This window comes from Carica papaya, chromosome 3 (genome assembly GCF_054855325.1).
Source record: "Carica papaya isolate Zhongbai chromosome 3, ASM5485532v1, whole genome shotgun sequence".
NCBI classification, from domain to species: Eukaryota; Viridiplantae; Streptophyta; class Magnoliopsida; order Brassicales; family Caricaceae; genus Carica; species Carica papaya.
In genome coordinates, this window is record NC_142311.1 from 28,584,938 (window position 1) to 28,600,352 (window position 15,415).

At 35.9% G+C, this 15,415-nt stretch overlaps 6 pseudogenes; 3 read left to right on the top strand and 3 right to left on the bottom strand.

Annotated features, from left to right (window-relative positions):
* Positions 1-190: 190 nt before the first annotated feature.
* On the bottom strand, positions 191-309 carry LOC148267626 (5S ribosomal RNA; annotated as a pseudogene).
* A 1,147-nt stretch (positions 310-1,456) lies between these two features.
* On the bottom strand, positions 1,457-1,575 carry LOC148267627 (5S ribosomal RNA; annotated as a pseudogene).
* Positions 1,576-1,921: 346 nt separating this feature from the next.
* Positions 1,922-2,040, bottom strand: LOC148267628 (5S ribosomal RNA; annotated as a pseudogene).
* A 925-nt stretch (positions 2,041-2,965) lies between these two features.
* Positions 2,966-3,084, top strand: LOC148267629 (5S ribosomal RNA; annotated as a pseudogene).
* A 349-nt stretch (positions 3,085-3,433) lies between these two features.
* LOC148267630 (5S ribosomal RNA) lies at positions 3,434-3,552 on the top strand (annotated as a pseudogene).
* Positions 3,553-15,220: 11,668 nt separating this feature from the next.
* LOC148267631 (5S ribosomal RNA) lies at positions 15,221-15,339 on the top strand (annotated as a pseudogene).
* The last annotated feature ends 76 nt before the right edge of the window (positions 15,340-15,415 follow it).

Below are 15,415 nucleotides of genomic sequence, written 5' to 3' on the forward strand. Positions count from 1 at the left end.
TGCACCTCTTTTTTTGTTGTTATACTTTTTAAGATACTCGTAATGACACTCTTATCACGTGGTGAACTATAAATGAATACACAAAAAATATTAAGTAAAATGCCCCAGCGTAGTCACTCACATTTGCGAATAAACTGGAAGACCGTGGCTCCGGTGGCACATAACATTTAATGCCCCGTCTACAAAAAGACGGGTGCAACACAACGACTTCCCAAGAAGTCACCCATCCTAGTACATCTCTCGCCCAAGCACGCTTAACTACATAGTTCTTATGGGATCTGGTGCATTAGTGCTGGTATGATCACAACCATCCCATTTTGTGCTGCAAATGCATATACCCCTTCTCCTTCCCTCCCCCTCCCATCATTTGTTTTGTTGTGCATGCACACCACACATATGTTTCTAGTTCTAATACCAAGCAAAATGCCTTGGTAGCTCGACTCACGCCAAGATGAACAGACCGCCCGCCGTACTTCTGTTTCCGTTTCTACAATGAAAGATCCTCGTAATTACCCTCTTATCATGTAGTGGACTATAAATAAATGCGTGAAAAATATTAAGCAAAATGCCCCAATGCCACGACTCATATTTACGAATAAACTGGTAGACCGTGGCTCTAGTGGCGTGTAATGTTTAATGTCCTGTCTGTAAAAAGATGGGTGCAACACGAGGACTGCCCGCCGCACCTCTATTTTCATTGTTCTACCATGTAAGATACTTGTAATAACACTCTTATCACGTGATGGACTATAAATAAATAGACAAAAAATATTAAGCAAAATGCCCTAGCACTGCGACTCACATCGGCAAATGAACTGGCAGACCGTGTCTCTAGTCGCGCGTAACATTTAATGCCCCATCTGCAAAAAGACATGTGCAACACGATGACTTTCCAAGAGGTCACCCATATCAGTACTACTCATGCCCAGATGAACGGACCATAGGCTGCACCTTTATTTTCATTGTTCTACTATCTAAGATGCTTGAAATGATACTCTTATCACGTGGTGGACTATAAATAAATGCACGAAAAAGATAAAGCAAAATGCTCCAGCGCTGCAACTCATGTCGGCAAATAAACTGGCAGATTGTGGCTCCGGTTGCACATAATGTTTAATGCCCCGTCTGCAAAAAGATGGGTGCAACACGAGTACTTTCTAGGAGGTCACCCATCCTAATACTACTCTCGTCCAAGCACGCTTAACTGCAGAGTTCTTATCAAATCTAGTGCATTAATGGTTGTATCATTGCACCCGTCTCATTTTGCGCTATAAATACAAATAACACTTCTAGTTCCCTCCCCTCTCTCGTCATTTGTTGCATTGTGCGTGCACACCACACCTTTGCTTCTAGTTCTAATATCAAGCAAAATGCCTAGTGCCTCAACTCATAAATAGATAAACGGACCACCGCCGCAACTCACGCCCAGATGAATGGATGGCCATTCGCAAAAAGACGGGTGCAACACGAGAACTTCCTAGGAGGTCACCCATCCTTGTACTACTCTCGTCCAAAAATACATAACTGTAGAGTTCTGATGGGATCCAGTGCATTAGTGCTGGTATGATCGCACAAGTACAATTTTGCACTGCAAAGACATGTACCCCTTCTCCTTCCCCCCCTCCCATCATTTGTTTCACTGTGCGTGTAGACCGCACCTTTTATTTTAGTTCTAATATCAAGTGAAATACCCCAATGGCTCGACTCACGCCTAGATGAACGGACTGCAAGCCACACCTCATTTTTTGTTGTTCTACTATATAAAATACTCGTAATGACACCCTTATCATGTGGAGGATTATAAATGAATGCACGAAAAATATTAAACAAAATGCCCCAACGCTGCAACTCACGTTTGCGAAAGAACCGACGGACCATGGCTCCGGTCACGCATAATGTTAACGCCGTATCTATAAAAAGATGGGTGCAACATGAGGACTTCTCAAGAGATCACCCATCCTAATACTACTTTCGTCCAAGCATGCTTCACTGCGGAGTTCTAATGGGATCCAGTGCATTAGAGCTGGTATGATCGCACCCGTTCTATTATATGTTGTAAATACTTATACCCCTTATCCTTCCCTCCCCTCTTACATCATTTGTATTGGTGTGCGCGCACACTGCACCTTTTATTCTAGTTTTAATATCAAGCAAAACACCCTAGCGCCTCGACTTATGCACAGATGAACGGACCACCCGCGACATCTAATTTTTTGTTGTTTTACTATGTAAGATGCTCGTAATAACACTCTTATCATGTGGTGGACTATAAATGAATGCAAAAAAATATTAAGTAAAATGCCCTTGCATCGCAACTCACAACGGTGAACTGTGGCTCTGGTCGCGTATAATGTTTAACGTCCGGTCCGCAAAAAGATGGGTGCAACATGAGAACTTCCCAGGAGATCAGCCATCCTAATACTACTCTCGCCGAAGCACGCTTAATATTTTTTATGCACCACATCCCATCAAATGTGGTATAAGAGTGTCATTATGAGTATTTTATATAGTAGAAAGATAAAAAAAAATAAATGTGGTGGGCGATCAGTTACTCTGGGCATGAGCTGAGGTGCCTGGGGGTTTCACTTTATATCAGAACTCGAAGTAGATGTACGGTGTGTGTGCACAGTGAAACCAATGATGGGAGGGGGAAGGGATAGGAAAGGGGTATATGTATTTTCTGCGTAGAGTGGAACGGCTGTGATCATATTAGCCTTAGTGTATCGGATCACATAAGAACTCTGTAGTTAAGTGTGCTTAGGCGAGAGTAGTAATAGGATGGGTGACCTTTTAGAAAGTCCTCGTGTTGCACCCTTCTTTTTACGGACGAAGGATTAATGCGTCGGGGTATTTCGCTTGATATTAGAACTAGAAGCAGAGGTGTGATGTTCGCACACAGTAAAACAAATGATGCGAGGGAGGAGGGAAGGTGAAGGGGTATATGTATTTGTAGCACAAAATGGAAGGGTGCGAGCATACTAGCACTAATTCACCTGATCTTATCAGAACTCTATAGTTAAGCATGCTTGGGCGAGAGTAGTACTAGGATGGATGACCTCCTAGGAAGTCCTCGTGTTGCAACCTTCTTTTTGTAGACAGGGCGTTAAACGTTACGTGGGATTGGAGCAATGGTCTACTGGTTCATTCACAAACGTGAGTTACGAGGTCGGGGCATTTTGTTTAATATTTTTTGTTTATTAAATTATAGCCCACCATGTGATAAGAGTGTCATTACGAGTATCTTACATAGAGAACAACGAAAGTAGAGGTGTGGCGGCGGTCCCTTCATTTGGGCGTGAGTCGAGGCGTTGGGGCATTTCACTTGATATTAGAACTAGAAGCAAAAGTGCGGTGTGCGTGTAGAGCGAAACAAATTATGGGGTGGGGGGAGGGAAGGAGAAGGAGTATATGTATTTGCAACGCAAAATGGGATAGTTGCAGTCATACCAACATTAATACACCGGATGCCATCAGAACTCCGCAGTAAAGCGTGTTTGGGCGAGAGTAGTACTAAGATTGGTGACCTCTTAGGAAGTTCTCGTGTTACACTTGTCTTTTTGTGAGAGCGGTGTTAAATGTTATCTGTGACCAGAGCTACAGTGCGTTCGCGTGAGTCGTGGTGCTGGGGCATTTTGCTTAATATTTTTTGTGAATTTATTTATAGTCCACCACGTGATAAGAGTGTCATTACGAGCATCTTACATAGTAAAAAATTAAAAAATGAGGTTCGACAGGTGGTCCATTCATTTGGGCGTGGTCAAGGCACCATGACATTTCGCTTGATATTAGAACTAGAAGCAGAGGTGCGGTGTGTGTGTGCATGGCGAAACAAATGATGAGAGGGGGGATGGAAGGAGAAAGGGAATATGTATTTGCAGTGCGGATTTGGAGGGGTGCGATAATACAAACACTAATGCATCAAATCCCATTTGAACTCCGCAGTCAAGCATGCTTAGGTGAGAGTAGTAGTAGGATGGGTGACCTCTCGGGAAGTCATCATTTCGCAACCGTCTTTTTTTGGACGAAGTGTTAAACGTTACGTGCAACCGAAGCCAAAGTCCACCGGTGTGAGTCGCGGCGTCAGGGCATTTTGCTTAATATTTTATGTGCTTTCATTTATAGTCCACCACATGATAAGAGTGTCATTATGAGCATCTTAATTAATAGAACAATGAAAACAGAGGTAGAGCGGGCGGTCCGTTCATCTGGGCATGAATCGAGGCACAGGTCTTTCTTCTTGATATTAGAACTAGAAGCAGAGGTGAGGTGTGCATACACAGAGAAACAAATAATTGGAGGGGGGAGGGAAAGAGAAGGGGCACATGTATTTGTACCGCAGAATGGGACTGGTGCGATCATACCAGCACTAATGCACCATATACCATCAAACCTCCACAGTTAAACGTGTTTTAGCGAGTGTAGTACTAGGATGGGTGAGCTCCTGAGAAGTCCTCGTGTAGCACCCATCTTTTTGCAGATGGAGCGTTAAACATTCTGCACGATTGTTGCCACTGTCCATCGGTTCATTCGCAAACGTGAGTCGCGGATGCTGAGGCATTTTACTTAATATTTTTTGTGCAATCATTTATAGTCCACTACGTGATAAGAGAGAAGAACTAAAAGACAATAGAGGATGTATATATGTATATATGTATTTTTTTATATAAAAAATTCTCTAACAATAATACTACATATTGTTTAAGTAGGAAAATTTATATTTGTAAAATATATGCATATAAAGTATAGTTAAAATAAGTGTGAGGTATCCTTGAATTTATTTTTTGATTTATTATAATCCTATTATTTAAGAGAATTTTACTAAAATCCTTAAATGAAATAAAGAATCTGATTTAGTAGAAACTAATGATTTGTTATTAGTTTTTTTTAAATATATGCATATATTGTTTCTTGAAAAATAATTGTTTATTAAAGAATTAGATGCTTTCCTAATACTCAAAATTCTTGGGTTCTTGAAAAATGAGATCATTAAATTTTTTTAAGACATAAAAGATAAAATGATTAAATAAATTGGTAGTGTGACATCGCAAATGCTAATTAAGGTATAAAGGTGCCAATATAGAAACAGATTACGAGTGCATAATAGTTAAATGTATACAGTGGAGTAATTTATTACAAATCCCTTACAAAATATATGAGTTCCCAATTACATATATAACTGAGGCTATAAGTGGCAACAAAATACAAAATATCAAAATACAAAAGGGCCACTTCGATTATTATATAAAAGGACTCATCAGAGTGTGCGATAAGTCATGCACTCAAAAAGGTTTATGGATCCATAAGATCCTCAAAGACTTCAAAGGGTAGGTCAGTGATCAGTTCTTCACAATCTTCCTTATCTTGAGGGCGTGGAAAGGGGTGAGTTCCATATACTTAGTAAATAGTATTTAAATAACATCATAAGATTTTAAAGGCAATTTAAAGTAGCATCACTACTTACCATCAAGAGTCTTGTCAGTCCTTTATTAAATTATAAAAATAATTTAAAGAAATCGTTAAACCCATCATATCATAGTCATATCATATCAATCAAATATATCATGTTAAAAATAGAGAAAATCAAACAAATCATGATATGGACTATTTTTTATGTCATTCTTCGCGGAGTCATTTCGACTTCGGTCTACTGAAGGCAATACAGATTTCCGACTACCCATGTGGAATGACCATTTCATTTCATTTATAACAACAATTTGTGAGTTGCCAAACTAACAACATATTTATAGCTTGCCACACCAAGACACAATCTATGAGCACGATTGTGCCCATCATAGTGGTCCTACATGTTAACTATAACCACAGTCGTACTTTACCAATAGTGACCATTACAATCATATTGTGTCACCACTCTCGTTAGGGGGTACACTGTCATCCACATGGAGCGATCCTCTCATGTCTTTTCAAACCAAATGGGGGAGAAACAGAAACTCCTCAAAGATAAAAAGCCTAACAAAACACTTTATGAATTATGCATGCCGATACCAATACATATTTCTCACGTCTATACATCATTTCATACTTAATTTTTTTTTTATCATAAATACCATCATTTATCAACATTTATTTCGAGTATCAAATCATATAAATTACACATATAATTTAATAAGTTTATATATAATCATAAAGCATGCATTATCACATTAAATTACTTTGTTTAGGCATAAAATTTAACCATGCAAATCATAAATTTAAACTTCATTAATTTTTATTTTAGAAATGCTCCTTAGAATGTTTAAAAGTAAATACTAAATTCTTTACCAAAACCTCGATATTTTCTACACCTTTTTTTCTTCTTCTCATCTCCCTCTCTCTCTCTAAGCTCTTGGAGGATGGAAGAATGGAATGGAAGTGATGAGGAAATGGTAAACAAAAGGGTCCCTATTTATAAAAAAAGGGACTATCGGATTTATGCCAAGTGAAAAAATCTGGTGAGGAGAGAGAAAGTCAATGGGAAAGATGTGATGTGATGATTGATGGATGGATGATGTGACGCGACGACGGTGCAAAAAACATAGGCACACCACCCAAGCAATAGCGGTATTCCACTCAAGCAACAGTGGCACGCCACCCAACTTGTGGTGCACGTCGCCTAAAGATGGGGCATGATTCCCAAGGGGGTGGCTCGTATTGGCCGAGGCAATTGTATGCTACACCAGTCAGTCGTACGCTGTAGACCTAGCCTATAGCACACGCTGGCCTAATCTACTACGAGCAAGCCTACAGTGGGCAGGCCTATTGTGCACAAGCCAGTGCACGTAGGCCTACCATGTAGGCCTATCGTGCGGACAACACGTGCATAAGGTGCACGGAGCTGCACCCATTTGTGCCCGATGGGATGTGCGAGCAGATTGCACTTGTCTGCACACGATGGGATGCGTGCACAAACCATGCTTTGTACCCCGCGCAGACAGGATGTGCTCATAGTGTGCAGCTCCTACGCTGGTTGCATATGCACACACACTCAATGGTGTGTAGAGCCCGTGGGGGTGGGATCCTTCCTGTGGGATGTTTAAGCCATTTTCTCTGTTTTTCTTGAAATTTATTTTAAATAACAATATAATATAATTTTTCTTACGATAAAACAAAATAATACATTTTAATAATTATTTAATTAAATAAAATACAACATTTAAAATACAAAATAGGATATTCATCTAAAAAATTATAATTACTAAATATTAAGGAGTTTTAAATGGCCTGAGGGCACTAATAAATAGGGGTTCACATTACAATTTAAGTGCGAAGGTTTTTGTGGCGTTATGAGTAGTAAGCCACCACCAAAGAATGGTACATGATCAAAGATCATCTCAACCTAAAAAATAGTATATCCTATATAAATGGTAAAACAAGCAGAAGAAATTTTTTCAAAGTTCTATTGAGAGTCTTAGCTATCACTACAAACTATCTCTGTTATATAACATCTTATCACTCTTTAAAACAAAATATTTCTTTTGATGGGATAAATAATAGTGAAATAATATATTTCATTAGTAATTCAATCTAATATGCTTAAACTACACGTATTGGATTCATTTATTGTAGTTCATTAACAAAAATAATAAATAGATATATATATGTCAAATTTAAATTAATAGATTATCAGTATTGTTGGAAGACTTATAATAGATATTGGAGCTTGTCTTGATGCTCTCGAGGAATAGAAAAGCTTGAAATAATAATATGCAACATTATGATCAATTTTAAGAGCATTTTTCTTAGGAGTTATAAGAACCAAATTTCCAAGTTGATTGTTTTCCTTTAAAAAACTTCACCAGCTCTATTTCATCCTAATCAAACTTATAGCCTGATATCTTGTTAAACTTAATGTTATATGGATTAGGAAGAAACATATCAAGTTCGTTCTTCTAATGAAGCTTCCAATGAGATGTGTGAAGGAAATTGAAGCCATTCAACTGCAGTAATAATTTTAAATTTATCCATATAATTAATAATTTATTATAAAGAAAATCATTCAAGAAAAGCACATCTACAATGGAGAATGGTGTTGGTATGGATGGCCTAAGGGAAGCCTTACAGAGTGGAAACGAGTGCAACATGGTCTTGGGACCCGTAAGATTTTGCTGGTACAGATCTTCTCCAAAGCTTCATCCTTTAAACCTTATGACTAGAGATTTAGACTGTAGAAAATATTAACATCAAACATTTAAATTTTTTATGTGTTTTTAAAGATTAAGAAGAACTGAAAGAAACTTGTTTGTTTTTTCTTTCTTCAAATGAATGGAGATTAAGTGCGTAACCTTAGGTTTAATCTATAATAAATTACTTGAGAGGTTATGTTGGATTTGTAAAACCAACTTCTTGCTATACTTCTTTGTTACACCAGTTAAGAAGAGTAAGTTTAATTGACGAACAATTGAATTGTGATGGGAGGATAAATGACATACGATTGAATATTTTATATATACTATGAAAAATGTAGATTTTATCATACTATAACTTATAAAATCTTTGAACTTAAAGAAAGAATCTATGGCTATTTAGAAAGTGGTTTCATTTTTTGAAATCTTGAACTTAAATGACAAATCCATCACAATTTGAGATGCTATTTTATTATATTTATGTGATACTTTACTTAATATATATAAAATAATTAGAAACATTAATTTGATTAATTCTATGGTTGTCAACTATTTTAAAATTAATTTTTGAATTTAAATGCATGCGTTAAAGAACTTATTCGTCATCTATTTTTTAAAAAGTTAAAAAAGACAATTCTATTGAGATAATTATAGAAGTTTATAACCACGCATAAGGTAAAAAGTCACATACACAAAAACATCAATTGTACTTTACAATAATGTGATTAGTTATTTTAATGCAATATCTCTACTTTAAATCATGTATTTATTTACCAATATATAAAGATTGGTTAGTAATTAACCTTAAAAACATGATCTAATTGTTAATGAAAATTTTGAAATGTCATTTAACATCCTACTCAAAGTATAGTGTAATATAAAAATATAAGTCGATAACGATAATAATATAAAATATATAGAGAAGGTAACCAACTTTCCATGATACTTCCTCTTCACATCAATGAAGGGACTAAGTAATTATTGAAGAATAATTACAATGTAAAAAGAGAATAATTGTATAGGATTGATTATTTTATATAGGCTATGAAAAATGTAACTCTTATTTTATACTATAATTTATAAAATCTTTGAACTGAAATAAAAAATCATAAACTATTTAAATTAAATAAAGAATTATGACTATTTTAAAATGTGATTTCTTAAATAAAGAATCCTTGTCTATTTGAGATGTGATTTTATTATACTTAATTGATATTTTACTTAATTTATATAAAATGCTTATGAATTTTGATTTTATTAGTTTTATTAGTTCTATTACTGATCTTGTAAGTTTAATTAATGTGATACATTTGTAGGTTTTTTGAGTTTGCTTTAACTTATTACTTACCTTGTACCAAATTTTAAAAGATAATTATACATAAAAAATTATTCCACCACATGGTCTATTAGAGCTTAAAAATGAAAATTTCATCTTTCTTGAAAGTTTTTTCTATTCAAATAATCAATTTGTTTTCTCTTTCTCTTAGCTCATAGTTAACATGTTTTTTCTCACATTATGCTGTCTCTTCATTTTCACCTTATTTTTAAGCCTTAAAACTAATTTTTAGCATCAAGTTTTCCTTAAATTATGTATAAATGATGTATATAAATATTTATATATAAAAAAAAGATGGAATTATCTATTAATATTAAGTAGGTCGGATTGGTGGCACTGCAATTATCAATTCAATGTGTACTATTCCAAAATGTTAAGTCTTGTGATAAAAAAACTACTATTAAGATACTGATTATTTTTATAACAGTGTCACTTACTTTGCTTGTTTAAGTATCTCTCATTTGTTGCACGACTTTTATATGTACAAGAAATTCGTATAAGATATCCTATTTGTATAGAAGCAATAAATCATTCAATTTTATATTTGTCCCGTGACTTTTATGGAGAGAAGGAATACCTAAAAGATCTCCTATTTGTATAAAAGTACAAAATCAAATACTACAAGCTTGTTGTAAACCTTAACAACAGATCAAGACTCATTAGTGGAAAGCAGTTGTTCCATTGGGACAAGTTCATTACCTGCACAAGGTGTAAAAAAGACCGGCGATTTTACCTCAACGATACTAGTGATTACAGGCTCTACCATGATGTTTTGGCTAATAAAAGATGGAGGGTGCCCTAATTGGCATTATGAGAGGTAAATCTCTATCATTATTTTTGTTGCATATGTATATATTTATGTGTAAATTCACTACATGTTATGCAAAATAATGTGTATATATATGTTTCTAAAAGATAAACTGTGATGTTGATTGAGAAAGGGTAAGTCACAAAACTTGCAGAGGGTGTACAATAGATCCAAACTATAGAATGCACCTTTTGTGTCTCCTTTGGTTACTACAAGTGTCGCTATAGGGACTGTAAGTTTCACACATGCATTTATTATATGTAGAATACACAGCCCTAGTCTCCCATAATTATCACTTTGGCTTAATGATTATGCATATTAAAAGTTACATCTTTTAGACTTTATGTCAATTATACGTAAACTCCAGACTGCATGATCATGTTTTTTGATTAACGGCCCGAGCTTGATCACCACTTTTAATTAAAATCTGGATGCACGTGCTATCTTCGACCACATAATACATAAATCCCTACAATACTAGTGGCATCATCTGGCGAGGCTCTGGCGTGGAGGTAGTGGATTACAAGACTCTCTAATTAGTTGTCGTTTGTTCAAGTTTTGTGGTGGCCATGCATTAGATGCTCTTATCAAAAGTGCTTGTTGCTGTATGATGGATCATGATTAGACTTGAAAATTTGTGTTTGAAATTTAGGTTTAAGAGAAGAGAAAGACAACTCTTTAGAATTAATGAGAGAAGAACTAAAGGACAATAAAGGATATATATATATATGTATATATGTATATTCTTTTTTCTATTTCAAAAATTCTCTAACAATAATGTTACATGTTGTTTAAGTACGCATATTTATATTTATAAAGTATATTTAAAAGAAGTGTAAGGTATCCTTGAATTTATTTTTTGTTTATCACAATCCTATTATTTAAGAGAATTTTACTAAAATCCTTAAATGAAATAAAGAAAATGATTTAGTAAAAACTAGTGATATACTATTAACTTTCTTTTAAATATATATAGATATTATTTCCTAAAAAATAATGGTTTATTAAAGAATTGGATGTTTTTCGTAATACACATAATTCTTAAGTACTACAAAAATGAGATCATTACATTTTTTTGAGAGAAAAAAAATAAAATGATAAAATAGATTGGTAGTAAGCCGCTACCAAAGAATGGTACATGGTTAAAGATCGTCTCAGCCTAAAAAATTAGTGTATCCTATATAAATGGTAAAACAAGAAGAAGAAATTTTCTCAAAATTCTTTTGAAGTGACTCTAAAGTCTTATCTATCACTAAAAACTATCTTTGTTGTGTAACATCTTATCACTCTTTAAAAAAAAATTTCTTTTGATCGGACGACTAATATTGAACTCTTACATCTTCTTAATAATTCAATCTAATATTCTTAAACTAAGCTTATTGAATTTATTTATCAAATTTTATTAAAAAAATAGTAAATAAACAATTATATGTCAAATTTAAACAAACAGATGATCCGTATTGTTGGAGGCTCATAAATAGATATTCAAGCTTGTCTAGAACCCCTCGAGGAATTGAAAAGCTTGCAATAATAATATGCAACATTATGATCAATTTTAAGAACATTTTTCTTAGGAGTTACAAGAAATAAATTTTCAAGTTGATTGTTTTCCTCAGAAAAAAGTATTTGATAGAAGGGTCATATAATGGCCTAGCTAAAAATGATTAAACTCTCTACCTATTCCATTTCCTTTTGTGGTTACGTACTACATCATTCGCTCCCCAATGTTGCAAGTGCTTCGGAATCTCCAAGGTGGACATGACCGTGTGCTACCACAAAAGCGTTTTTTATGAGGGAGACATGATTGTGTGCTTGCTAAACACGATTGTGATGTGTCTACAACAAGGAAATCAGTAGAATCCCAAGAAAAATACGGTCGTGTGCATGCCTAACATGGCTGTGTGTCATTCCCCACATAAGCCTTGCCCTAAGACTTATATCACCTGGCAACACATTTGTTGGTTCTCAAAATGTGATGTTTCCCAATGTATCCCACCTCCAAGTCAAGAAACCCAAGGAGTTAATCTGTCAATTTATTTTTATTTTTCATTATTTGCATCACATTAGGGATAATGTGTAGTTTAAGTATGGGGGAGAGGCATTCTACATTTTGCATCTTAGGTAGCTAGTTTTTCTTTTTAGCATCACATTCTTGGTATTTAGACCTTGCTTAATTTTTGCCACACCACACATGCACCTCCAATAATTTTTTTTCTACTCCAATCTTCACAACTATCTCCATTATTTTTAAACAACTCTAATGAGGCATTCAAAAGTTGATTTGCACTTATAAACATCTCCTAGGAGCTGTAGCTTATTTTTTATCTTTTCACACTATAGATGGTTATCTTTGATTATATATTGAACATGGCTTGTTTGAGAGTTGCCTATTAAAAAAAATTAATTAATTTTCTTTATTTTTAGGTGAATATCAATACTCAAAAGAACTCCTCTAAAACTTGTCCAAAATTGTGTGCTTTAAATTAATAAATCAAACTACCTATCATGTCATGAGTAGGATGTAAAATACACTCAATTTTAAAAACTATTGGGGTAAAAGTGTGAGATAAAGCATAAAATGCACTCATAATCAAAGGAAAAACAAGAAGAGAGAACAAATAATAATCTACTTCTCTAGTTAAATGATTACGAGTAGCACTAATAGCCACTACAAACTAGTGACCAACTGAGTAACCGGGTGCATTCACCATAAATGTTTGCCCTTATGTCATAAGGTTGGTGACATTTCAAGCAAGCAAAGGTGCTCAAGCTTTTCTATTTTTAGCATGAACCAATTACATAAATCCTTATATCTAGATAGGTTTGGTGGTTGTTCTACTAGGTATTGGCAATTCCCCTCAATGAAATTTTTGTGTGCTAAATTTGCAAAACTCTCTCATGTCATGTTTGGATGTTGTCAAAGTGGTTACTTATTTGTGTGGTTCCATGAAACTCAATCCCATAAATTACTAGTTGATGGTTATTCTTGCAACTTGAGGGTTGAGGTGTAACATACGAGGTGTGATGAAATGATTGAGAGTAAATGAGTTAAAGGTGAAGAGATGGGGATTGATGGAGTGTATTGTGTAGTACTGGTGGGCGAGAATAAGATAAATGTGGGGGAGTTTGATAGTACCTAAAAACAACATCATTATCACCCACTTTTAGGTTATTAAACTTGATGGTGCGTTATCTAATCCAAATAATTTTTTATGTTTTGTTGTAGTAAAGGATATAAGGATGAAATGAGCAAAAACAACATGAAAAGAAGAAGAGTTTGTGAAAAGAGTCGTCAACCCAGAAATAAGCCTTGGGCGAAGCTTGGGTCCTACCCCAAACAACTTAGCCTTGGGCAAGGATAAGAGTCACGCACAGTAGCAAATTTTGATGCTTTTCAAATATGTAAAAACAATATTATTCAAGCCAAGATATGGGGCCGAACATCAAAGCAAAATATTCTTGATATTAGAATGAGAAGCAGAGGTACAGTGTGCACGCACATGGAAATAAATGACGGGAGGGGGGAGGGGAGGAGAAGGAGTGTATGTATTTACAGCGTGAAATGAAATGGGTGTGATCATACCAGCAGTAATACACTTTTCCATCATAACTCCGCAGTTAAGTGTACTTGTGCGGGAGTAGTACTAGGATGAGTAACCTCCTAGGAAGTCCTCATGTTGCACCCATTTTTTTACAGATGGGGCATTCGACGTTACGCTCGACCGAAAGTATGGTCCGCTAGTTTATTTGCAAATGTGAGTCAAGGTGTCAGGGTATTTTACTTGATATTAGAACGAGAAGCAAAGGTACAGTATGCACACACAAGGAAACAAATGACGGGAGGGGGAGGGAAGGAGAGGGAGTGTATGTAATTGTAGACCGGAATGAAAGAAGTGCGATAAACTTTATGGGGCATTCAACTTTATGCACGACTGTAACTATGGTCTGCTGGTTTATTCGCAAATGTGAGTCAAGGCCCTGGGGTATTTTACTTGATATTAGAATGAGAAGCAGAGGTGCAGTGTACACGCACAAGGAAACAAATGGCGGGAGGGGGGAGGGAAGGAAAAGGAGTGTATGTATTTACAGCGTGAAATGAAATGAGTGTGATCATACCAGCACTAATGCACTTTTCCATCATAACTTCACAGTTAAGTGTATTTGTGCGGAGTAGTACTAGGATGAGTGACCTCCTAGGAAGTCCTCGTGTTGCACCCATTTTTTTACAGATCGGGCATTCGACGTTACACTCGACCGAAAGTATGGTCCACTGGTTTATTTGTAAATTTGAGTCAAGATTTCGGGGTATTTTACTTAATATTAGAACGAGAAGCAGAGGTGCAGTGTGCACGCACAAGGAAACAAATGACGGGAGGGGGAGAGAAGAAGAGGGAGTGTATGTATTTGTAGTGCGGAATGAAAGGAGTGCGATCAACTTTATGGGGCATTCAACTTTATGCGCGACTGTAACTATGGTCCCTTGGTTTATTCGCAAATGTGAGTCAAAGCCCTAGGGCATTTTACTTGATATTAGAATGAGAAGTAGAGGTGCAGTGTACACGCACAAGGAAATAAATGACGGGAGGGGGGAGGGAAGGAAAAGGAGTGTATGTATTTACAGCGTGAAATGAAATGGGTGTGATCGTACCAGCACTAATGCACTTTTCCATCATAACTCCGCAGTTAAGTGTACTTGTGCGAGAGTAGTACTAGGATGGGTGACCTCTTGGGAAGTCCTCATGTTGCACCCATTTTTTTGCAGATGGGGCATTCGACGTTACGCTCGACTGGAAGTATGGTCTGCTGGTTTATTTGCAAATGTGAGTCAAGGTGTCGGGGTATTTTACTTGATATTAGAACAAGAAGCAAAGGTGCAGTGTGCACGCACAAGGAAACAAATGATGGGAGGGGGAGGGAAAGTGAGGGAGTGTATGTATTTGCAGCGCGAAATGAATGGAGTGCGATCATTCCAGCACTAATGCACCGGATCCCATTAGAACTCCGCAGTTAAGTGTACTTGGGCGAGAGTAGTACTAAGTTGGGTGACCTCTAGGGAAGTTTTCGTGTTGCACTCATTTTTTTACAGATGAGGCATTTGACTTTATGCGCAACTGCAACTATGGTCTGCTGGTTTATTCGCAAACGTGAGTA